At 37.4% G+C, this 26,776-nt stretch overlaps 1 protein-coding gene across 2 annotated transcripts in view; it reads right to left on the reverse strand.

Moving 5' to 3' along the window:
* The window catches only part of LOC134651940 (netrin-B-like), a 273,691-nt gene that overhangs the window by 182,432 nt on the left and 64,483 nt on the right, over positions 1 to 26,776 (reverse strand). The window lies entirely within an intron of this gene.

A 26,776-nucleotide genomic window follows, 5' to 3' on the forward strand; every position in this document is an offset into this window, starting at 1 on the left:
ATATGAATGTTGAGGTAAAAAGTGGCTTAAATAAGTAACCTCTGTTAGTAAGTATAAGATTGTGCAACAGAATATCTTAACATACTAATTTTTACAATTATAATATGAGATAGTATTTAAGAGTTTAGTAGCATTGTCATTGAGACGCCTGTCTTACATGGAATACATATTAACTTTAAAGAAACACTACAATTTTATTAAGCTTTACCTTTAAGGTGTTTTGGTAATCCATCACCGTTTTGAGACTCTGCGTTAAGTTCGGCACATAAATGCACTGCACACTCCTTACACTCTGTAAATATGCCGAAACTCTTCGTCTGGCATATCAAACGGGTTGCAAGCGTTTCTTAAAGCTATGCACAAGATTTTTCGACGCTTTGTTTCTTCAACAGCAGCCGCGAGTAGGAATAATAAAATTTGACTTCCCTGCAAATAAAATATTGACTATATTATATAAAGCGGAACATTGTAACTAATAACTCTCAATATAATCATAGAAAAACGGATATTTACCTGTAATTTGTATTTGTAATAGGTTTATTCACTAGTTTTGCTTTCACGACAAGGCTTATCGTCACCTAAGAAGCACTTAGATAAAATTAACTAAGTTGAACTGTCAAAATGGGATAATATGTCAAATTATCCAACCCCCATGTTATGCAAATTGTCTTCTGTCATCTACCGCTGTCAAATGTGGATAACTCCATATATCGTCTGCTACCATAGTATGCATGATAAAATCGTCGGTAACTAACGTTTTATTCACATATTTTATACCATATTGCGTGATAACTGCTACCGTGCTAAGCCCACAGGTGTTGAATCACTTGCAAAAAAGTTTTTGTCACGTCACACACGCTTCCGACATCCTACGACATTAAATAAGCCAGGAAGGAGCATATTGTCATACTAAACTTAAAAGTGTGTGCGGGAATATCGTTTACAGTACAATAGAGTACATATGGTGCTACTTTCCCGAACTAAAGCGGGAAAGAGCACTTTCCGTGCGTATGTCGAAAGTTTAAAGTGACATATGTACTGTAAAACGTTGTACGATACACGTGCGAATAGGTAATTCGCCACTTGTTTAGAATTTCCTTTTTTCGCACTTGTATCGTAAATAATTATTTTTATATACCTATGTCAACCTACAGGAAATGGCGCTCTTAGTATTATTATACCATTGTTAACTAAGTTAGGCTTGAAAACACGTTTTTTTTTTAACAAGTATTTTCTCGGTCTATAATGTATAAAAATGATTACGAAGATTCTCAATACTTGAAAAATAACGGTATAAGATATATTTTATCCTACAACTAAAATATTTTGTGCATCGTTATCGTTAATATATAACTCAATTTAAATTTGAGTGAGCTCATAACGTCATTATTTGTGCCTTCTTACGTTAATTCTACAGCATTATTGCAGATTGGCAACAATACTAACAAGCCCTCGTAAATCAGACCGCAACAATACGGAACCCTTGACAATACGGACCCTCGACGCTACGGAACCCGTAATTGACGTCGTAAACGTCTCGTTAGACCCCTGTTTGTTGGACAAATGTGTGGGCGGAGGGGCCAGCCTGTAGCGGTTATTTCTGTTTTTGTGAAGTGGTTAGTTGTTATAATAATTATTTGTAGAGATGTATTTGAGAATAGTGGTTTTGGCCGAATACCGAACACCGAATATTCGGCTCCTCTCTCGGCCGAAGCGATTGACATGCGAACATTTTGAGTCACAATTATTATGAAAACTGTTCGCCAACAAAACACAACGTTTGCTAAGATATATTTTTTGTTGAAACATATATATGTCTTTCTTCAGAAAGTGTATATGTACCTAACTACTCTTAAGTTACTTATTTCGCTTTTACTGAAGTGTGACACGGTGGGCAAAGTTATGTTAAGTTTTATACTTTTATACCGTACCTATTCTCAAAAATATTTTCTAAGATAGTAGCAACGGTAATTCATAAACTCACTATGTAAAATACACCGTCCATTCTTATCAAGTTAGTTACAATGTCGAAATAAAACCTTTTAAAAATCGCTCGCAGCCCTTTCCTCTTTAATAAAGCACTTTGACCTCATAAATAACGAAATAAATTACTTAAGAGCAATTAAATTTATGGCGGCCCGTCCACAGTGTGCGCACGTCTTAGGAAATGAAATGTTGCGGAATGCAGGGGAGTCGAGCTCGCGGCGAACCAGTATTAAATGACCTCGAGATTTCTATGAAGGCCCCGTAGATTCGTGTTTTCTCTCACTCTCACTGAGCGTAAGCGTGAGCGAGATGGATTATGTCTGTGCTCCGCCGCGTGGTTTTGACGCGCGGATGTAGTAACTCTAACTCGGAACTGCAGACCGCTTTCTGTGTGCACGGGCTCTAAAACTATCTCCACGGTAACCACAGTGGTTGGAACAACATTAGGTCTTGTATTTTCTTTATTTGGTCCCATTTGGTCCCAGACGGCAATTTAATTCTGGTCTCCCATTACCCATATTTGTTAAAGATCTTGAGGTCATCTTTGTAGTGGTTCGTTTATTAATAAAAGCATCAGCTATCAGAACCTTTGGTATAATTAAGTTATTGAGCCATTATGGCAGCGCCTTATTAGGTAAATTGGGTTGCAGCTAATATTGGGGACTTATGATATGGCAGGTTGAGTGAACTGTGTTTAAGGCGATTGTAGACTAAAATTGAAGGTGTTTTTACTTTTAGTATTGACGGCAACAACAGGTATAACAGCATCGCTGCTGCCGTGCGTAAAGTGCTTTTATTAAAGCACTGGGTGTCGTAATTTAATGGAGCACCAGATGTACTGTTAAAAGATTTTATTATTTACGCCCTCCCTTCCAAGCCAAGCTTGAGCTTGGAGCTTGTTTCGCAGAACTGATCGAATCAGAAACACGGAACTGCGCTCCAGAACTCGAGTTGTAGATGTAGGTGTCAAAGTGGTTACTGAGTGGGACCCACGGAACACCATCGATGGTGCAGGCCTGGGTTCAAGCAAAGCGAAAAGGAGATGGCGGGACGACTTGGACGCATTTTATCCCGATTGGCGGGAAAGTACAAATAACAGGGTTGAGTGGAGGAAAGGAGGGGAGGCTTTTGCCCGGCAGTGAGACAATACACCAGGTTAACAAAAAAAAAATACGCACTCCCTTTAAATACTACAGTGTGGACGATAGTTTGTTGTATACAGAACAACTGCCTTGGAGAGCAGGAAGATCGTGTGTGTCCGCAACCTAATCCGCGCGTGCGCAAACGGGTTCCTGAATGTGGCCAAATATCGAGTTACAAGTGAATCAAGTTGTACATCTCTTGATGGACCGCTTTGCTTTGAATATCTCTGACCGTATAGGGCAGCATCTTGTTGTCACGATAAATAATAGAAGGTAATATTCGTTGTGGGTTAAAAAGTGCATAAATACAGGTTGGCCCAAAAATACATAGACAACGTTTTTTCTAATTATTGTATTAAGTACTTACGTAACTAGTACAAAATAAGTTAAAAATTAAAACGACACTCTTTTTATGCAACAAAGCCTCCTTTCGCTTTGATACACAAACGCAAACGTTTGTAAAAATTTTCAACGATATGTCGCAGCTCCTCCAAGGATATTTTTCCCATTCTTGTGTTGCTTTTAGAGCGATTCTTGTGTTTGTGTTTAGTAACACAGACCCTTGTCTCTAAGATTGACCACCTACTGTAATCCATTGGATGTAGATCAGGCGAGTGGGGTGGCCACTCTTTTGAACTTATGAATCCGGGAAAATTATCTTTGCACCAATGCTAATTTTCCAGGATTAATTAAGTTCAAAAGAGTGGCCACCCTACTCGCCTGATCTAAATCCAACGGATTATAGTTTGTGAATCAAAGTGAAAGGAGGATATTTTGAAGACAACTAATTTTTGTTCACCAAATTACGAATATAAGATGTTTCACTTCGATATTTGCTGCTCATTGCATATTTTTTTTGTTTATATATATTGTAACCTTGATATATTCCATACTTTTATATCTTGTATCACATACTGTCCTTTGTTATTATAGCGTGTACTGTGTAACGTATCATAAAATCAGTTTCTATTTGCGAGTTCCTCTAATTGGCTCTGTAATGGTATCTAAAATGTCTAATGTATCATTCATAGCCGTTGGAATTCCTTGTATAAATAATAAAAAAAAAGTGTAGTTTTAATTTTTAATATATTTTTAAATTTTTCCCGTAGGCTCTGTTTGATCTATTTCAAACAACAATCCTTTACCAGCGAACCCTTACCCTATGAGATATTCTACAGTTAAATCTACCTTTGTAGCGAAATATGACCGCGGACAGAACAATAGGACAAACGGACCGGCGCACCATTGTGTTGCTTTAAATTATTCAACGGCATCTCAGCTTAGGATCTAAAAATAGTAGGCCTGGATGGTCAATGGGAGCTGGGTAGGTATAACGGAAGCTTGGAAAGTAAGAAAGTAGGAAGGTACCGGAAAACCAACTATGATCCAAAACAAACTTGAGTATCTTCAGTTTTGAATGACTCACGGATTGAGTAGATTCAAATGATTCTACTCGGTACTTAAGACTCAGAAATTTTTTGAGCGCAGTCTTGTATGAATGAGATGTTATTCAAATTCAGACTCAAAAGACTCGAGTTCCTACAAACAGCAGAGACTCGGACAGCCCTAGTGTTAATGTAATATAATAATAAGCCCTGACGCCCCGGCCCCGGAACGGCCCGGTGACGGTTGCGCTCCGGAGAGCCCCGGTGTCGGCTCGCTCCGGCCCCCCGGTCCGGCCACGGCCCGATCTAACGTGAGTCATCCTTTATATCGACCGGGATATGAACCTATTACCTTTGAAATATCGGGAGCTTGAAAACAATATAAAAGGTAATCACGGTTCATATCCCGATCGATATAAGTCTAGTTGAGTATTTTCGTTTTGGTGCAACTATTTATTTATTTTATTTGAACAAAAGTTTTGAAAGGATCTCTAAAGTTTTGAATGCAGAGGGCAAAATATTTTCATAAACGAAAGAAACAACTCGGTCAAACCCGAAAAAAATGACACTTAATTATGTAATGACTTTTAACTCTTAGGAGTCATGGCCACTTTTTTTTTTTTTTTTTTTTAATCTTTATTTAGGAAAAAAAAAAGGCCTTCGTCGCTGAGCGATGATGCCGGCCTCATAATAGTTACATATGGTTATTGTCTACAATTTAACAATTTGATTATTAAATGGTACTTGCATCATCCCACTAACCCTGGGATAAGCGGTTAAACCATTCACCCAGTGTGAATTTGTACTGGAAACCATGGTAACTCGGTTTAACCGGTTAACCCCGCGTTAGTGGGGCTTAATAGGCAGTATAGTACAGTTATATGAATAGAGTCAGATCAAATAACTCTGCATGGAATTTTCAATGACAAAGTGTAAATAATATGCTGTTTCTAATGACACTTTCACACTTTGCTCTGTTCAAGTTGATTCAAAGTTAGTTTATACGGACTGTAGTTTAGAGTTTGTAATAGTTATACCGCTAGAAATTATCCGTGGCCTGTCTTTAAAAGGCAAATATACCTGCAGTAGGTATACTGTAATTACGTCTACAAGCAGTCAACAGTCAACAGACTGACAGACAGCTTAGGCCAGGGGTCGGCAACCGTAGGTCCGCGAGCCGCAAGCGCTTCTTTCGAAAAAAAAACGTATTTGCCGTAACTTCGTTTCCCAAAAAATAAAATTATAGTAGACAGCTCGTGTTAACGTTAGTCAAATTTGGTTCCTAATTGAAATTACAGAAATCTAATGTGTGCCTTTTGGGGTACATACTTAAAGTAAGGATTTGTACATGCAGATTGTATACTGAGAAATATACAACAACTGACAACAAGAAAAATTTTGAATGTGAATGTAAAATTGTATACAAAAAACAGACAACACCTATTCCAACAAAAACATTTTCATGTAAAATGCTCGCACTGACAAAAAGTTATCAAATATCTTGTAGAGCCAGGCTTCTAACTCTACAAGCCCTACCTTCACAGACTCTACACCTTAGTCAAAATATGTGGCTTGGCCGTTTCGTCACGGCGTAAGGTGAAATATGTATTCACTATTTCTGTTCTTGGAATAATAATGTCAGATCCATGCCATTGAATCAATAACCTAGTATAGGTACGTACACCTATGAAATTACAGAGTATATACCTATTAAGTACTTACTTCTGGGTTAGTACGTGCTATAGGTATAAAATAAATGCAAGCTGATACAGGTAGCAAACAATTTACATAAACATCATATTAAAGGTGTGAATGCAAACATTTAACACATTAAATTGTGAAGTTTATCTGAATTGATTAAAATGTAGCATTTTATAGCGCAACTTAGTATATTTATACGATAAAGTCCTTAACAATAATGTAAAATTAAATAAACACTAATAACTATGCAAATTCTGGACTGACAGGCGCAATTACATGGAAGCGGATCCTCCAATTTACTAAGACCCCTTTCTTCATAACTGATATACGTGTACACGGATCTAATTCTCCTGGACGTTTCAGCGCGGCAGAGTGACCAGAAAAATAGACCTACAGTTTGATATAAGATATTGTGTATGTAGATCTAAGTATGCTGGTCAGTACTGACCAGAGATTTAGAACTGTTGGTTCAAAGTGTTATTAAGGGTTAGCAGGGCTAGTGAAACTGGTCACTGGACTTGGTTAATAAAATGTCTGGATCAGTGAACGCCTAGGGCGTACAGTCGAGAGCAAAACGGGTTTGGTTTTATTTGTGCTTGTTGAGGACACTCAATGGATTTAGATACAGACTGAGATGTTGGTAGTTGTTTTAGTGGCAAGTTAATTTAGCGTGGTGAGTTCATTTACTATTGGGAACGAATGTCGTGGGGAAATAATCGTGATTCATTCAAGCTCTAGAAAATGGAATTATAGTTTGTCAAAGGACTGTCTCTTTTCAAACATAGACAGAGAGACTCATACTGGGGAAATAATCGTGATTCATTCAAGCTCTAGAAAATGGAATTATAGTTTGTCAAAGGACTGTCTCTTTTCAAACATAGACAGAGAGACTTACATCTTTGTCTTACACTAGTACTAGCACCCAAAAGAAAAGGATGAGTATAGTTTTTTTTGTTCTTATTTACTTACTGACCAATTGGTTTGACCAACTATATTTATGAATTGCTATATTAATCTACTTATAAGGGGAGGTACATAAAGTGCCAAAATGGCTGATACATAGATATAGGTACAATACATATATTATAAAAAAATGTCCATCCGTCTAAACAAAACTAAACGTGTCACTCCCTTAGTGCCATAATATTTGGCACTCACCAAACAATAGTTTGACGAAACAGCAAATATGTACAACTTCAGGATGACTCATGTTAGACCGGGCCGTGTCCGGGCCGGAGCTTCCGGAGCTTCAGTATCACGTGATCACCTGTCATCTGTCATAGAACATTAATCGCCGGAAGCTCGGGCTCAGACACGGCCCGGTCGGCCCGGTCTAACGTGAGTCATCCTTAAGCTACAGTTACTGTTTTGTTTACTTACAAATGTCATAGTATAAAACAGTGACATTCAATAGACCATCCTATAGCAACAAGATTTACGAACAGTCAGGTACCTATAACCATAAGAAAAAAAAACAGTAGATTGCAGGAAACTCATGAGACCACACGCAAATGTCATGTTTTGTCGCATTCGGACCACAATAGTCGGTGCATTGTAATTGACCACAGGGCGCATATAAACAGTACCCAATATTAACATAAATTCGTTAAAATTTTAACTGTATTCCTTTGCCTTAAGGTTGAGTTTGAAATGAAGATTTTTTGTTTGGGTAATGTCTTAATAAGACCGATATGTTGCCGACCCCTGCTGTTTTTAAATCGCTTAATACAGACCCTTCTTTAGTAATATTGTATACTCGTCAAATCCTAACTTATTTAGACACTTTGTTCTGCTTATATTACTAAATTACCTGCTTACTTAAATCCGGAATTAAGAACTCGTCGTACCTGTAACAAAATAAATAATTTATTAAAAGTTACATAGTACATATATAATTCCTGTTTTGGCGATCAAACATGCGGTCGACAGTGAAAGTACAAACGGTAATAAAATCACAAGCATGATGAAGTTTTTTTTTCTGGCCTGCCATTCTAGCCTCCACCAATGAACAGCTGTCAGACCTCCGGATCTGGTAGCAAGGATAGGTATAGAAAACGAATTAATTAACATATGGGAGTTGTAGCTCTCAATATTGTATACCTTTTTTTACAACGGCATTGCTTGGTTTATAATGAGTTAAAAATTAAGACAATATTTAATGAAGATGATCTTTAATTTACAAAACCGGAATCAACTTTTTTATGAACCTGAATTCATTTTTCATCATGATCATACTCGACCAATGATCAAAGTTCAAAATTCATTTAACTCTCCCCTTAAAGCTGTAGCCATACTCATATCGCTCCAACGCACACGCTTTTATAAACCAGGATATTTTGAACCTGCACATCCCTTACACAGATCTAGTATTACGGTAACGCGTAATACTAGATCTATCTTAAATATTTCAAGTTTATAATCATTTATTTACAAACAAGATATATACAGTGTATGACTAACAGAAATTAAAAACTAGCTTAAATCTAAAATAGGCCCATGAGGCATTGTACCAAGGATGCTGGCGACATTTCCTCGCTGTATCGCAATGCTGATACGTTGTGCATATTTCAAGTAGGTATGCAAAACGGAAACCATCACTAAGGTCAATGCGGAGAAAACCCGTCTATAAGATAAGACCGTCTACACGCTATTTCGTCGCTTTGTACTCATACAACTACACTTGCAGACAGCCGGTACAGCAGAAGGAGTCAAGCTTTTCTTTTCTCCAGCAGTAATATCGCAACAGTAATACAGTTGCAGTTGCCATCCGAATGTCACCTTTAAGGTACCGTTAGGATTCAGACTTCACTGCGACATTAAGTACTGGCGACTGCATTGATGCCGAAAATGTTAAAAATCCGAGCAGCAACATCGATTTTGACATTTGCGGCAGAAATACAGTCAGCTGTTATGTGGCGCTTAGGGTTTGCAATCCGGATCCGAAATGTATGAAATTATCCGGATCCGCGGATATTCCCATATATTTCGGATCCGTCGTGCAAACCCTAGTCGCGCTGCATTACAGCTGCACATGTCAAGTTTAATATAAATTTCTCGTTAAAATGACCATTTTGACGTTCCTTTGTAACGCTGGTGCAGTCCGAAACCGAAAGGTACGTTAAGCGTACTCACAGTTCACATTTAAACTGGCTTATTACAAGGGATGAATAGAAAGTAAACAAACCGCAGCCATATTAAAACCAAACCACTCCTAAATATTGTATGCAGTTACTTATCCCTATTAATATTGAGGGTAGATTGAAAATTGGGGTGCTCAAAGTTCTGTAGGTATGCGGAATCTTTTATTAAAATCTACTGGCATGAATTCTGAATTATGGGATACTTATTTTAATAGAGATATCTCGATCTCTAATTTTTCGGGAATTTGTCCCGAAAGAAACTGAATATGTTATTCAATAATATGTTATGGTGTTTTTTGAACCTTTAGCCATATCCAACAAAATTAATATAAGATTTAGGTATTGTAGTATTAGGTAGGTAGCTTTGTTTTCTATGGGAAATATAGGTATTCTAGAAGTTGCTCAGAATAACCTTTATTAAAGGTAGCGTTCGGGTGACAACTGCAGCGGTTGCGACATTTCTTCTGCGGCCTTGTGCCTTGTGCGCGGCCGCGGGTGTTGTGACGCTGTGACTGCAGTTTCCATCCAAATATCACCTTAGGGCTCGTCTTTGGAAGCGCGTGTAGGCGCGTAAATGCCAAATGTAATGAAATGTAGCGCGCGTGTAACTGTATATGCGGAGAAAAAAACGTTAGTTATGAAACAGCCCTTAAGGCTAAAGACCGACAACTTTTATGACAAACGTATTTTATAAGCTTTTCTGAATATTTTTGTCAATACAAAACTCCTCGACTCGACTAGTTCTCGTAAAGGTAGGAGAAGAACGAAGGTTGCAAAAGTTCTACAGCCATCAGTGGTCACATAACGTGGTATAAAAATGCACTTTTTAGGGTTCCGTAGCCAAATGGCAAAAAACGGAACCCTTATAGATTCGTCATGTCTGTCTGTCTGTCTGTCTGTCTGTCCGTCTGTCCGTCTGTCTGTCCGTCCGTATGTCACAGCCACTTTTCTCCGAAACTATAAGAACTATACTGTTGAAACTTGGTAAATAGATGTATTCTGTGAACTGCATTAAGATTTTCACACAAAAATAGAAAAAAAACAATAAATTTTTGGGGTTCCCCATACTTCGAACTGAAACTCAAAAATTTTTTTTTCATCAAACCCATACGTGTGGGGTATCTATGGATAGGTCTTCAAAAATGATATTGAGGTTTCTAATATCATTTTTTTCTAAACTGAATAGTTTGCGCGAGAGACACTTCCAAAGTGGTAAAATGTGTGTCCCCCCCCCTGTAACTTCTAAAATAAGAGAATGATAAAACTAAAAAAAATATATGATGTAGATTACCATGTAAACTTCCACCGAAAATTGGTTTGAATGAGATCTAGTAAGTAGTTTTTTTTTATACGTCATAAATCGCCTAAATACGGAACCCTTCATGGGCGAGTCCGACTCGCACTTGGCCGCTTTTTTATCCACCCCATCCAGAGAATTCAAGCAAACGGCTACTTTCTCCGTTCCCCTGACCCATACATCGATACCAACTCCATTATGCATAGCAATCGATCCTTCCATACATCAACTCCAAACAGACCTAACAACCATCACCGTACACCGCACTTACGATCTTTCCCTTCTGTTAACACTTTACTAAAACTAACTTTGAAAATGTCGTGTGCGGGTGAACGCTTAAGGGCGTTTGCGACGTTTTGAAAGTGATAATTCCACAATGCACTTGTAAAGGTAATGGAAACGGCTGTAATGGGCGATTGTTTCGAATGCAAAAGGAGTACTAGAAAGGGCTTACAAATAGTAATGCTCTGGAAGTAATGAGCAATTTCTTAGGTCGGACATGTGTACAGACCTTTATTGGTACCTTTACTGCGCAGTTTACAGGAAAAAGTGACAGGAAGCATCTTAGAGCAGTAGAAAAAATATGCAAGAGCGATAGAGAGGCAAATAACGATTTTAGATTTTTCGGTGCTGGCGGTGAGAATAAAGGGGCCCACTGATTACCAGTCCGCCGGACGATATCGGCCTGTCAGTTAGAACAAAAATTTGACAGTTCCGAACAACTGACAGGCCGATACCGTCCGGCGGACTGGTAGTCAGTGGGCCCCTTTAGATGTAAAAGTGTAAACTTATCTTTGACGTCGACTGTACCTAAGTAAATGCATTATTACGAAACAATAAAACAGAAATTGAGTTCAGAAATTTCGTTACTTTACACACCTCTCACCGCTCACTTCACAAGTTTTCTCTTAATAGAAATAATAAATAGCCGAGCCAGCTACCACACACAATCATTTAATTGGTTTTTCATGTTCGTGATATGAAAGTTACTTAAAATGTCATTTTGCAATCGTTACTTAATATGCCGCCATTTGTTTTGTTTTTAATTTTAATGAGTTGTATATATACCGTTCTAAAGAGTAAAAGTATGTTATTGTATTTTTATTTACCTGCACATTGATTAGTGTTAAGTGCGAGTTCATATAATTACTACTAAACGCAATAATAGGTGTAACACACAGACTTGGTATATTTAAGTCTGTGGTGTCACATAACCAAAAAAACATCTCTCAAAGTGGACGTATTACACGAGTTAAGCGGTCGACGTATACCTATATATTACTAGCGACCTGTCCCGGCTTCGCACGGGTTAACAAATTATACACAAACCTTTCTCGAGAATCACTCTGTCGATAGGTGAAAACCGCATGAATCTTCATGTTCAGTCGTTTTTGAGTTTATCGTGAACATACAAACACACAAACGGACTGACGCGGCGGGGGAGCTTTATTTTATAAGGTACTAGGGCGTTTTTTTTTGTTGTCCCCTACACTTTTTTTTCAAATTTGGGATTTTTTATGTTATTTATACTCAGAATCACGAGCTCTTTCTATCCTAATAGGAGAAAAAAAGGGTCCCAAAATTTCCATACATTTTTCGATCTTTCCATTCCGCGACCGCCATACAAAGTCTATGAAAAATGGTGACGTAATGGAAATAAAAACCTTAGGACACTTTTTTTCTCCTATTAGGATAGAAAAAGCTCGTGATTCTGAGTAGAAATAACATAAAAAATCCCAAATTTGAAAAAAAAAGTGTAGGGGACAACAAAAAAAAACGCCCACTAGCGACCCGCTCCGGCTTAGCACGGATTAACAAATTATACATAAACCTTCCTCTTGAATTGCTCTATATATTAAAAATCCGCATCAAAATTCGTTGCGTGGTTTTAAAGATATAAGCATACATAAAGACAGGCAACGGGAAGCGACTTTGTTTTATACTATGTAGTGATACTGATAGTAATACCGCGCGGCACGAGAAGGCTGGCATTTTTCTAAAACTCTCTTATTTCTTCCAAAATAATCGTCGAACTTAACCTTAAAATTAACCTCCAACCTTTAAAACTCTCTTATTTCTTTCAAAATGATTGTCAATTTAACCCTAAAATTAACCTCCAACCTCAGATTAAAATTCAATAATTCCCAATAGTGTCCAATCATAAAATTGTTAGGAAATAAATGGAATAAATTATAGATAAAGATGAGCGATGCGTGCGCGCCGCCATCGGTCACGTCGATAACTTATCGCTGCCGGTTATGACAAATTGTTTGACGAATCTACTGTGTGCTTCTTCTAATTATTAAGGATGATCCGGTTTATATATTCTAATTACGTTCCATTTTTACATTTTGGAAGCTTACCTTTTGGACGCCAATGACCGATATATCCGCACCGTAGGTTCAACGCCAAAGACCGATTAATCGGTCACAGACCACAGAGCAACATCGACCTACGTGCATAAAGTTTAACTTCAGTTTTGACACTTCAATGATGTGGCGTCTGAGTGACAGCTTTTGTGTTTGACACGGCGTGGAAAAGGTTAACTATCTAGTCGTGCTATACTTGCTATAGTCACACTCACTCGTATCGACCATACTAAATATTAGTTCGTTTTCAGTTTTCATAGGCAGGAAGCTCAATGAAAACATAATAAACATAATATTAAGCACATGGCACTTTAAAGAGGTTACTCTTGAATAATTTACTCTCTACTATGACCCAGTTATAATATACACAACCCAACACAATAAATGTGCTGGTACAATTGATTTAGCAGCATGAGCTCATTCCCGAGAGATGGCGTTGTCTAATAAAACAACCATTTATATCATTTGCCGGCGGACGCGCAAAAAGAGGGAACAGCAGATTTGTCTACTTGTTGTGTTTTGTTTTAGTTCCTCAATTATGTCTAATAGCTGTTGCCTGCGACTTTGTACGCAAAAAACTATGGTCCCAAGATTTTCCAACTATAGTCTAAAACGAACACGAATATCTTCGTTCAGGAGTTAATAATAAATAAATATTAGGGGACATCTTACACGGATCAACCAAGCCCCAAACTAAGCAAAGCTTGTATTATGGGTGCTAGGCGACGATATACGTACGTATATAGATAAATAGATACTTATATATATAGAAAACACCCATGACTCAAGAACAAATATTTGTGTTCATCACACAAATAAATGCCCTTACCGGGATTCGAACCCGGAACCATCGGCTTCACAGGCAGGGTTACTACCCACTAGGCCAGACCGGTCGTCATTCGAATTCGGTCGGTATTTGAATGTTGCAGTTCAGAGACAAAATATTTTCATAAATGCAAGTAAAAACTCAGACAAGACCAAAAAGTAGATTGTTATTGATAAGTACTTAATTATGTGTTATTTTGGTGGTTTTACGATAACTATTTTAATAAATTTTAAATCATTTCGTTTCGAGCACACTTCACACGCACATAAAATATTACAACAATAAAACGGTCAACACAATAAAATTATTGAATCAATCGTAAATTATTGAAAATCCATCCACGAATTTCCAATCAATTAAATCTGACATTTTCTGATAATTGTACTGGTTCGTAAATCTCAGGCGACTTTCAACAGTCCGCCCGTTCCGTATTGAATGCACAATGAGCAATTCATTATTTCTGAACGCAGGGAATGTTGCCATTCAAAACGTTCGACGTTTAAAAAGTTTCGAGACGGCTTTTAGGTTATTGCTGAAGTTTTGCGCGGGGTCCTGGCAAATAGCAAACTTGAAGGTTTTTGGGCGTAATAAAACTATGGTAGATGAGTAAGTGAAGTATGGTAGGAATTAGCACTGAATACAATTATTTTGTCTGTTCTGGTGGCGTAGGTACTGAAAGGAGTGTGTCAGCAGCAGCATCAATACGGAAACAAAAGTTAAGCACAATATTTATTCAAACCTTTCGTGCGTTTTTCCGGCCACTTAACCCGTGCCAAGCCGGGGCGGGTCGCTAGTTTTTCATAAATGTAAGTATGTACCCGGGGAAGATTGGACAGAAATAGCATGCGATAGACAGTTGGAAATGCCTGGAGGAGGCCTTTACCCGCCGAGGGGTCCACACCTAAACAATGTGTTCAAATTTAATGACATTCTATTCTTACTGTAAAATCAATATTTTCTCAATTAAATGGACAATTTCTAAACAATGGAATAATAATATAACTACGCGAACATAAATAAAAATAATAAGTTATTAAAAAAATATAATAATAATATTCTAGAACACTATCAATTTAAAACTATTTTTAAATGCATGCTAGTTAGCAAGAAATAATTATAATGTAATGAAAGTAAAAATAGTAGTAATGCATGTTATGTAAGACTTTGGAATAATAAAGGCTTTTTTATTTTTTATTTATCTTATAAGTATGTACGTAATTATGAAACCTAATTAGGTAAATTAAGAGAAGCTTGATAGCAAATTAAGAATACACAAAATTGGAACATATTCTCACCTTAAGAACATATGAATTTTCTCTATTACTTACCACTACATCCGCAATCGAATTAAATTCCAAGCAAGACATTAAACCCCATTACACACCACACTTGCATCTTATCGTCGCATCACACACTTTAACGATAAAACGTGTCGGTTGGTCGGTTTATTTTATATCCGTGCGACTTGCGACATAATTACATTGGTCAGATTAAATCTAGTGCTTGTGAATCTGCGTAATGCTGGTATAAAAATGCGCGAAGCGAAGAATACCTACCGAGATTTTATAAGTCCAGTTTATCAGTTTTGGTATGAAACTGTAAGATTTACAGCTAGATCTGTGAAGCCTTATTGAGTTAACTGTGGGACTAGTTTGATTTGTGTAAGATTGTGTAATATATTTTACGAGTATATTATCTGTAAGTAAAAGGATGTTTAGACATTGGTATCCTGTTGACCCTAGACCGCTGCGTTCACTTTCATCTTTTGAACAAATGTTGCTTTTTACTCACAAAATGTGTGTCCGGAGACCAATGTCTTAAGCCTTCTACAGACCTTGCAACCAATTGCATTATTAATATAAATTAATGGGATTATCGGTGACGTTTAAAGAGGCCTTTACTCATCGCAAGCATCCCACTGCGAATTGACTTTAGACCATGCCAAATAGAGCCATTTACATTTAAAACGCCTTCTAATCGCTTTATAAAACACGTAAACGCTATTTTAACGGTTGTAAATATAATAATAAAAAACCGGCCAAGTGCGAGTCGGACTCGCGCACGGAGGGTTCCGCACCATCAACAAAAAATAGAGCAAAACAAGCAAAAAAAAACAAGCAAAAAAACGGTCACCCATCCAAGTACTGACCCCGCCCGACGTTGCTTAACTTCGGTCAAAAATCACGTTTGTTGTATGGGAGCCCCACTTAAATCTTTATTTTATTCTGTTTTTAGTATTTGTTGTTATAGCGGCAACAGAAATACATCATCTGTGAAAATTTCAACTGTCTAGCTATCACGGTTCGTGAGATACAGCCTGGTGACAGACGGACGGACGGACGGACGGACGGACGGACAGCGGAGTCTTAGTAATAGGGTCCCGTTTTTACCCTTTGGGTACGGAACCCTAAAAAATAAAAATATATGTGAATTCCGGCATAAAAATTACCATCTTTAGATTGATTAACGATGTGTTGCCACACTTTAAAATTCCGGAGATAAAGCCGGGGGCACACCGACGGCCAAAGGTTATCGTAATAAAAAATGATATGAAAGTTTATGGCTCTGCATTGTCAATAGTTTCTTGTTTTTAAATCAGTATCTAATAACTTAATCACGTAATCTTGTGACAGTATACACAATTAGTTGTTGTTATTACATTGTTAAGCTAGTTAAGAAATAGTATATATGTTGCGTAATCATAAAGATTTTCATCGTTGTTTACTTTTATTGCAGTCGAGACCAATAAAAAAAAGGCGTTCTAATAATTATAAGAATAGCAGTATGGGAATGTTATTTAGTACTGCCTACATTGCCAGCTAATGCCTTACTGGAGACTGAAATGCCGTCAAAAAGTTTTCAAAATTGCGAACGTCACATATTTTTGTATGACGAACAAAATTTTCCATTTCCTAAATTAAAGTTTAAGTACTTAATTTTCTGTAATATTTTATGAACATTTTGTTAACATTTCAAACTTATTGGATATATTATACATTTTGCAACTTGCACATCTGTAGTCCTGGATCAAACCAAAGTGTCAAAGGTTCGACATTATAAGGAAAAAATGAAATTACATGAGAAAAAATGGAGTCAGGAAAGAGGATGCCAAGAATTAAAAAAAAAAGTGAAAATGACTAGCATAGAGTCTGTTCGAAAATGGAATCGTGCAGAGATGTACAAAATGGTTTTAAAAAAGCATTTAAATACAAAATGCAAAATACTTTTCAGATTTACTATTTCAAATGCAAAATACCAAATAGTTTTGCGTTTTGTATTTCAAATGCTAAATGCAAAATAGGTATTTTCAAAATACTTTTTCAAAATAAAATACATTTTGAGCAAATCTCAGTCTTATTTATTTTAGGTATTTATCATGAGAAATAGAGACACAATGCCGAGCCGAACAAAAACGTCTAATATCATGGCATGGCACCTTATGCATGACATTTTGGTCATATTTATCAGTACGCGTATCAATAAATTCTGTTATGGTATTAATAATAGTCCGTCGGTTCCTCTCTCTGCGGCCCTGACCACCGGCAGCTTGGGCCCTGCCCCGCTGCTGGCGGCACCCTAGGTTAGGTTTTTTATAATGTGTTTATAATATTTTTTATATTATTTTTGTAAGTGTTTTTATATTTTAATTTTATATACATATTGTAAAAAACCAACCTAAGAAGAGAAATAAATAAAGGAAATAATACTCACTTAAAATAATGTAAAAAACTAGACTAACGAAAAGAGAGCCATGGCTCCATTTTGTGACTTGTGTGGCCATTTATTTCGGTTGATTGTGCATCTAGTTCTTATTTTATTATTATTACACTTTTCTTTTATTAATAACAACTGGACTGGTATTGTTAAAAAGTGAAAAAAAACATCAGTTTTTATTTATTACGCTTTTTAACAATACCGGCGCTGGCGCCAGGCGCTAGCAGGCGCCTCTATCGGTCAAATTCGGCAATACAAGCGTCATTCGTTCATTTCATTTTGTTTGACTGGTAATGTTGGCTAAACTTAATCACAAAGTATTTTGCATTTTGAAATGAATATTAAAAATGCAAAATACGTCTCGAAAAGTATTTCAAATAAAATACAAAATGGTTTTTACTAAAAGGCATTTAAATGCAAAATACAAAATAGGTATTTTGCATTTTGTATTTGCATTTTAAATAGAAGTATTTCAAATAAATCGCATCTCTGGAATCGTGGAATGTATTGGGCCCCATACATTCAACGACTCTTCTTTTACCGCACAGCTCTATCGGTTCGGACAAATCAGTAATAATGCTGCGTAGCAGAAATCTGAACCTCAATCTCAACACTAACAGTTACTAGCTAGCTACCAAAAAATCTTTTTGCGAGTTATTAATAAGTTCATAATCCCAAATCTTACTACACCCGAAGCATAGCACAGAGAAAAGCCGTAGCACCGGTTATAGGTGTTTAGAGAGGCAATAATTTGTACCATTAAAAGGGTATCTATTTAATAACTGACGGCTGATCCCATCACCGCGCTGTTAAAAGTCATCACTCGTGACTGGACGGAGTGCGCGCGCGCAATCCAGCTCGGTTGTGGTGTAAGAGAGAAAAAATGGCGTTATTCTTTTGTGAAATCTACAAAATCGTTGATAATCGTTCGTCCGCATCTGTCATTTTTACATTCCTGCCCGCCTAGCCAAGCTGACAATCGCTATCGCTTCGATAACGAAACGCTTTGTCACTTGTGTCACTGTCACACTAATATGGAAGAGTTATAGAGAGACACAAAGCAATTCGATGGCGAAGCGCAAGAGATTGGCACCTTGGCTAGGCCGCCTGTTTGTTAAAAAGATTCTAAACTAAACAAAGATTTGTAAGAGGTTGCTAAGAAATCGAATGAACAGTCAGCATATCAGAAACTAAAGAGTCTGAGCAGCAAAACTTTCAATAGAGAAAATGCAAGTTTAGAGGCTTCTCTAGCCGGGCTAGTACATGATTGGCGCGACAGTATCTCGCGGCGAGATAGACTACACATCCCTCTATTATTAACATAGTTAGAATAAGACGTGTAGTCTATCTCGCCGCAACATACTGTCGCGTCAATCATGACGTGCTAGGTGCTGGGATGGTTAAAAAAAACAATCGCGTTTCGTTTGTAGCTTGCGCCGGCGCTGTTCACACCTCCGCATCGACGGATTATCGAAGCACGATCCACGAAGAGATCTGATCGTTTTGCATTCATTTCTCTACTTATTATATTTTAATAGCAAGCCTGTTCTACCACAGATCACCTCCACTACTAGATAGATAGAGTTTAGGTATCTAAAACTCAAAAACGGCTTGACCGATCAATTTATGTTCGCTTTTCATTAAAAGTATTTCCTAAGCTTAACTTCCAAGATTTTTTCATCTTTTTTTTTCAAACTCTGGTAAATCCATTTTTCGGATTATGCGATTTTGGTATTAAGAAAAGGTAATAGAATAGGGTAGATTTTTGCTGAGAGGGTCGAATAGATTTACATTTGACATCCTGATTCCACTGAATATTCCTTAACCATACCTCGTTTCTTTGTATCTCAGGTCTTTTTACTTTAATTAACACAGTGGAGAGGTAAGATCTGATCTGAAACTATAATGTATTCAATAACGTAAATACCTACTGTATTTACCTACCTATAAATTAAAGATATCAACATCAGCTGATAACTTATCTAAACCTCACAATTCCAGGTTTCATTCGCTTCAGATTCTATTTGTGGTTCAATGAATGAGCGTATTGAATAAATCTCATTCCGTTATCTCGGTCATTCATTAGAGCTGATAACAAGGTTTTATCAGTAAAACAATTAAGAAAAAATAACTACTGCGACTGCGTGGTAGTTTATCCAGTACAAAGGCATCTGTCCTAAAGTCGACGATTAGCAAAAAGCGAGTAGAGGAGAGCGTGATTTTTGGAAGATTAAGTACGCGAGCCAGTTAAAATCGCACAATAGATTCGACATTCCAGGTATATGGACATTCCAGGCATATGGATTCGACATTCCAGGAATTGGACATTCCAGGCATATGGACATTCCAGGAATTGGACATTCAAGGCATATGGACATTCCCGGAATTGGACATTCGAGGCCAGAATGAGTGGGACAGCTACACTCTGTTAACGGTAATGTCGGTAATTAAAAATGTCTACTCAAGAACACACAGTCACTGCGGCCGAAATCAGTCAGGAGTATTATCATCATAATATTGCATGCCATTATGTGGCGGAATGTATTTGGAACTGTATTTACCATTTTTGTAACGTTTTTGACCTGCATTCTTGCAAATAAATGAATTTCTATTTCTATTTCATCATCATCATCACATTCAGTTCAGCATCAAAAGTTGCGTATCAGACTTCAAAAGTATCTACTATTCTCTAACTAATAGCTTAACAAAAAGTCTCTGAATAACAATTGGATTGTGGCTGATACATTTGAGATACATCACTATTTGGTATAGTGTTCCAGGGTGCATATTTTTGGTGCATTGTCGATGCAAATATTTTATGAACATTTTATTGCTAAGTATCAGAAACCACTTCATTCCGTATGATCGGTAAGAATGTGCACTTAACGGGTTGTGGGTTCGACTCCATCGATATGGACGGGGTTAAATTTACGGCTTCATTGTTAGCCTATTTCCTATTTAAGCTTTGAATAATAGTAGTTTATGTGACTGCTACATAATGAATGTTTAAATGCCTAATTATGTACAGTTTACATACACTGATTTATGTACACACATGTAATAAACTCTTTATGATGTGTCCAAGAACCGCAACTCACATTGCGGCATTCGATCACACACCTCAATAAAAAGTCATCTCAACTGATACTGCGGGCGCAGCATGGTTCCATTTTTATCGCCTGTCACTCTGCCCGTCACTTTCGCACTTACATACTTGTTAGAACGTGACAGACATGGTGACAAGCGATAAAAATGCGACCGTGCTGGACCGTGGAAATAAGGACTTTGTTTTTCAGAGTTTTTCGCCATATTAAAGCCATAAATAACAATGAATTCGTGGACCATTTTGTAGTATTGGGGCCCATTTCTGAAATGGTATTAAAAACCAAAGGGGCCCACTGATTACCAGTCCGCCGGACGATATCGGCCTGTCAGTTGTTCGGAACTGTCAAATTTTTGTTCTAACTAACAGGCTGATATCGTCCGGCGGACTGTTAATCAGTGGGCCCCTGGATATTATTAGTCCACGAACTGCCAAGTCGTATGGGTTACCATAGCAACACACCAATATTAGACTAATACCGTTCGAGAAACGGGCCCCTGGAAAAGCTTGTATCTTGTAATACAAGTGGAAATCCCTTTCTAACAAAAGAAGTGACATCCGCTTGTATTACAAGTTACCAACTTTTGAGAAACGGGCCCCTGGACTATAATTAGGTAGTTTTACGGAACTAATTAAAATTTAAACCTAACTGAAAAGCGATAAATAGCAGGCCATAACGGTCTGTTTATTGACAGTGTTAACAAGCCTGTGTTTATGTTTATGGAACATTTATCGATGTTTGCAGGCTGTAAACGGCACATGTCTGGCCATCGTAGGACTATATATTGTAGTGCGAAATCGTTTTGCCATATTTTGCGCTGTAGTTTGAGCGTTTTTCATTGAGCTGAAAAAAATGTTAGGCCCCATTTAGACGATGCCAGAACTCGCATGCGAGTTTCATTAGGTACATTGCGGGTTTTGATCGGTCGGTTGAATTGGACGTAACCAACAGTCCGCAATGTAAGTAACTAAAATCGCATGCGAGTTCACGCGCCGTCTAAATCAGCCCTAAAACTATGAAAACCTGTATAAAATGTTGATTCTTTGACATCTCAACACATATTTTGCATAGGTACTTTTTGTTTTAAGGTTATAAATTGTATGGAGATGACAGCTGTCACCGCCGTATCCAACCTATGTGAAAAATAGTAATGCAGCAAAGCACATTCAGCGTCACGCGCGTGCACCCGCCGGTTTTAATACATATAGATGGTCAAGCAGATCTTGTCAGTAGAAAAAGGCGGCATTGAAAAATGTAGGCGCGAAGGGATATCGTTCCATAGAAAATTTGAATTTCGCGCCTTTTTCTACTGACAAGATTTGCTTGACCATCTATATGTGAATTTATCTACAGTCAGTAGCAGAAGTTGCTAAGCGGGCGAGGTGTTCAAAATTACTTTGACACGCTCTTATTCTCTTAATAATAAAGTCGCGTCAAGATCATTTTGAACACCCTGACCGCTTAGCAACTTCTGCTGCTGACTGTACCTATGTATGTGCCAATTTGCCTGCTTTTGGGACCCGTAATGCGATGTGTACTTAGTGTAGGGATTGCAACGCAATTGATGTGACACCTAAGTGACAGCTGACATCTAATCTCAGCCTCAGCTAACCTCACCACAACGTTTGATCAACTGGGATACTCGTATTTAAACCGTTATTTTAATACCGTTATTTTGTAGCAGTACCTAGAATCATTTTCACTTTTCATTTTAAAAATGTAGACCGGTGTATGTTGCTATTCGAAATTATTTTTTTATTTAGATGTACCTAAGTACCTACCTTTAGATAAAATGCCCTTGTTTACCCTTACTAGGTACTTCTTTTAGAATTTAGACCCCAGTTCATTCAAATCCAAAACATGAACAAAATAATCTATCCTATTTCTGCTAAATAACTCAACTTCAACTTCATCTATTTAGAACAAAAGTTTAACTGTTCAACATTAAGTATTTGCTATAAGTTACTTTCCTTATTTACCTTCCATTTAGATAACACGATAATATCATGCACTGCTCCAGAATTTATCCCACGGCAGCTAACATTCTCAAAACTTACATCAATACCACTTCTAGTACCCACCACCACCACCACCACCACCAGTATCACTGTAACCTTCGACCATGCGGAATTACTATCTATTTAGGGTTCAAATAATACTAGAGATAAGATTATTAGACTACACAATGTTCGCTGAATAGATAGATAATCGAGACATTCCAAAGACGTTTATAACAACTATAATGAGCCACCATTTGCTCAAGACTGGCCATAATTTTGAGTTATAAACTGGAAAGGCCTTATTTACATAAATTTGTAAAACGCTGAATGTGGGCATGGTTAGAGCAATCTCTTTAATTGGTATACTTATCGTAAATATAAAACTGATTATGAGATTCGTGGTTACTAATTTTGTTATTTGGAAGATTTTTCTTCACGCTATTTATTTGTATAATAATTTTTGCAGCGTTTGCTCGACTATTTTTTCATCTTTCATCAAATGTAGTAAGTTTCTTGACGGTTGATTGAATTGATAAAACTGACGAAAAAAATGCCACTGATATAACTCACAGTTTAGGGTCCAAGCACATGCACTGGTCCAGGTTCGCGTTGACAGACTGGTTTTTCACAACTCCTCACTTTGTACACAAATATCAAAACCTACCCTCATTGTCTATACATAACAATAACAAAATAAAAGTCGGCCCCACAGACTTAAATATACCTAGATGACGCAAATGCATCTACTTCGCGTGTCCGAATCCGAACCCCGACGAATCGTCGAGGTTGAGCGTCGCTACTGACAGTCCACGTGCGTCAGTTGTTGCAGCCGGTAGTTCGTAAAAAAATAAAAAAAGCGGCCAAGTGCGAGTCGGACTCGCCCATGAAGGGTTCCGTATTTAGGCGATTTATGACGTATAAAAAAAAACTACTTACTAGATCTCGTTCAAACCAATTTTCGGTGGAAGTTTACATGGTAATGTACATCATATATTTTTTTTAGTTTTATCATTCTCTTATTTTAGAAGTTACAGGGGGGGACACACATTTTACCACTTTGGAAGTGTCTCTCGCGCAAACTATTCAGTTTATAAAAAAATGATATTAGAAACCTCAATATCATTTTTGAAGACCTATCCATAGATATCCCACACGTATGGGTTTGATGAAAAAAAAATTTTTGAGTTTCAGTTCGAAGTATGGGGAACCCCAAAAATTTATTGTTTTTTTTCTATTTTTGTGTGAAAATCTTAATGCGGTTCACAGAATACATCTACTTACCAAGTTTCAACAGTATAGTTCTTATAGTTTCGGAGAAAAGTGGCTGTGACATACGGACGGACAGACGGACAGACGGACAGACGGACAGACGGACAGACGGACAGACAGACAGACATGACGAATCTATAAGGGTTCCGTTTTTTGCCATTTGGCTACGGAACCCTAAAAATGCCTCGTTGCGTGATAAGTAACTGCAACAGCCCAAAAATTGCAAGCACCCAAGGGCAAGGACATATTTCCTATCACAGGTAAGTAATTTTAAAATGATATAATGCGTAAATTCATTTTAAAACAATTTTTTAAGTATTCCAAGTTGTGTTTCCAATAATATACCTAAGTAACTATAGATTAACGTTACAAAACTATATTTACATTACATTGCGCGTTTGCTTTGAGCGTTTGATCTGACGTTGTGTGTTAAAGAGTCGATGAATATCGTAACAGCGATACTGTCGCGCATCGCTTCGACTTCGTGGTACAGGCCATTTCTCATTCGTCCGTCAAATTTAGCGACTAGTGTTGTTCGTTCTACAACATCAATAATCGATTCTAATCGATTACTCGATTTCAAACAGACGAATGATATTATCTAGTATTAAAAAAAAAACAATTTAATCGTTATTATTAAAAAAGGAGGGTAATTTGAACAGACAGAAAGGGGAAGGCCCCCGCTCCGAGTCGTTCCTCGTGCAAAGGGTGTTCGTGGTGATCCAGCGTGGTAATACTGCGAGCATCATGGGCACCTTTGCACCAGGAACGACTTGAAGCGTAAATAGTCTTTTTTTAATTAATAATTTTTATTTTTATTTGTAATTTTAGATATATGTAAATATTGTAAATATAATAATTCAAAGGATTAGATAGCACATATATACTTAGTGAGTTATATCCAAAAAAAATTAAAATTGTATAATGTTTATACCTTTTATACATATAAAAAAAGTATTAGTTACAATCTTTTTTTAGAATAAGTAATAGTTTTATTTTTAAAATTCAATTCAAATATTATTTAGGAATCTAATGATTCCGTTAAATGTCATTCGTCCGTCAGAAAATCGATGGCATTCACGTTAATCGATTTGTGATTTTTAGGTTATCTAAAATTATGTTTCTTACCTTGCACTTCTATACTAATCTCTCCTGTTTCAATAAAATATCAACGAATATACTTAATATTTTAACAAACTTACTTGAGATTACGCGAAGGTATCCAATCCACCAGCGTCGACAGAATGAAACCGCTCAAAAGCGCGTCCTCTCACATTGCTCTACTCGGCGGTACTCGGCGTACTATTTTATTTTTGGCGTGGTTCGCGGGGGAGCGGGAAGTGAGCGAGCGGGACCGCAGATATAAAATCTATGAGTTTGAGCAAGACAGTTGAATCGTAGCGGGGTAGAGGGGCATCGGTGTCTTTGAATCGGTTAGGATTTCCCATCACTAAATTGCGGCTGTGACGTCACAGTAGGTGGTAAAAAGTCGGCACGCTTGGTCAAAATCGTGATATTTGCTTTATCTATGGTATATTTAAGTCTGTGGTCGGCCCAAAATGCATCGAGAGAGATACACAGTCTAAGACACATTATGAATCATAATATGATTTTATTAACTATGGAAAAAGTTCCAGGTGAAACCAATTCATAACCCCTTACCCGATTCACTAGCCAAAAAAAAACTTCAGTATAGAATAACAAGGGATATTTATTAATTCAACAAATATAAATAATCCATTTTATCTTCACAGTTTTGTACTTCTGGAACTCCTAGATGATCTTCAACAATCTCAAGGACAGTACGTTAGCAGCTCATTCACGGAGCAGGATTTATCACAGCATTCGGAAACCACCTGCCGTTTGCGCCTGCTTCCATGCAGCACTTGAGGAGCTTGAACCAGCCAAGGCCAGAAATCTGGTTTCCACGGCTCCAAGCTATTTCTAGAAGTCTGGAAGCCATATTGAGGTGAGCGCTTCACCATCCCAGAAGATATGTAAGGGCAGAGATCCCTCAGCGTTTGAGATAAGTGTCTACCGCAGTAACGTTGGTCATCAGCATTGACAAGGCAAAAGCAGGCGAGAACCAGGAGTACTTGATAAGTCTTCATGATGATTCCCTTGCGATACTTTGTGATCTACTAGACCGAAGGATTTAAAGTGAGGAATTGCAGCAAAATATGCCGCTTTTATACTGAAACGGTTCATGAATATGCGCCCGTGTTAAGATGGGGTTGACCTGATTGTCATTTCAGGTGTAAATGGCGACCTACCCACACAGTCTGCGTGTTGACGTCATAGTATGGAGACAGGTTTAATTTTATGCGATTCCATGCAAAAACAAGATTTGTGTGTTGAATAAGTTGTTTGGAAGATATATATTTCTATTTGGAGGAGTATGTACTCCAGGGTGGAAGGGGGATTAGCGAAGATGACAAATTTACGTTGATAGAAAACGCCAATCGAAAATAATGTATGGAAATTGTCATGACACTTTTCGTAGCATCTGTCATCCCAATACATTTTTTCTCTTCTTTTGGCTTTTGTCAATGTACGATTGTGTCATCTTGGCTATACTTTTGGCGCAATATTTCATCCGTTACTATTGATGCTGAAATGCTGATTGTCTGAAATCTACAAGCGCGGAAATAGCATTTCAACAGAATATAAGTACAATACAAGGCACAAAGATGTCTTGCCTGAAAACTACGGTGTTCCATTTCCGTATCCCGGTAACCTTATTTCATATGAATAATTTAACACAATTAATTCCTGCATTTTATATCAAGACTAAGATTTACGGATGAACAAATTCAACGTACATTTCCTGCGGCACTTTCCGG

The sequence above is a fragment of the Cydia amplana genome, chromosome 11, assembly GCF_948474715.1.
Source record: "Cydia amplana chromosome 11, ilCydAmpl1.1, whole genome shotgun sequence".
Classification (NCBI taxonomy): Eukaryota; Metazoa; Arthropoda; class Insecta; order Lepidoptera; family Tortricidae; genus Cydia; species Cydia amplana.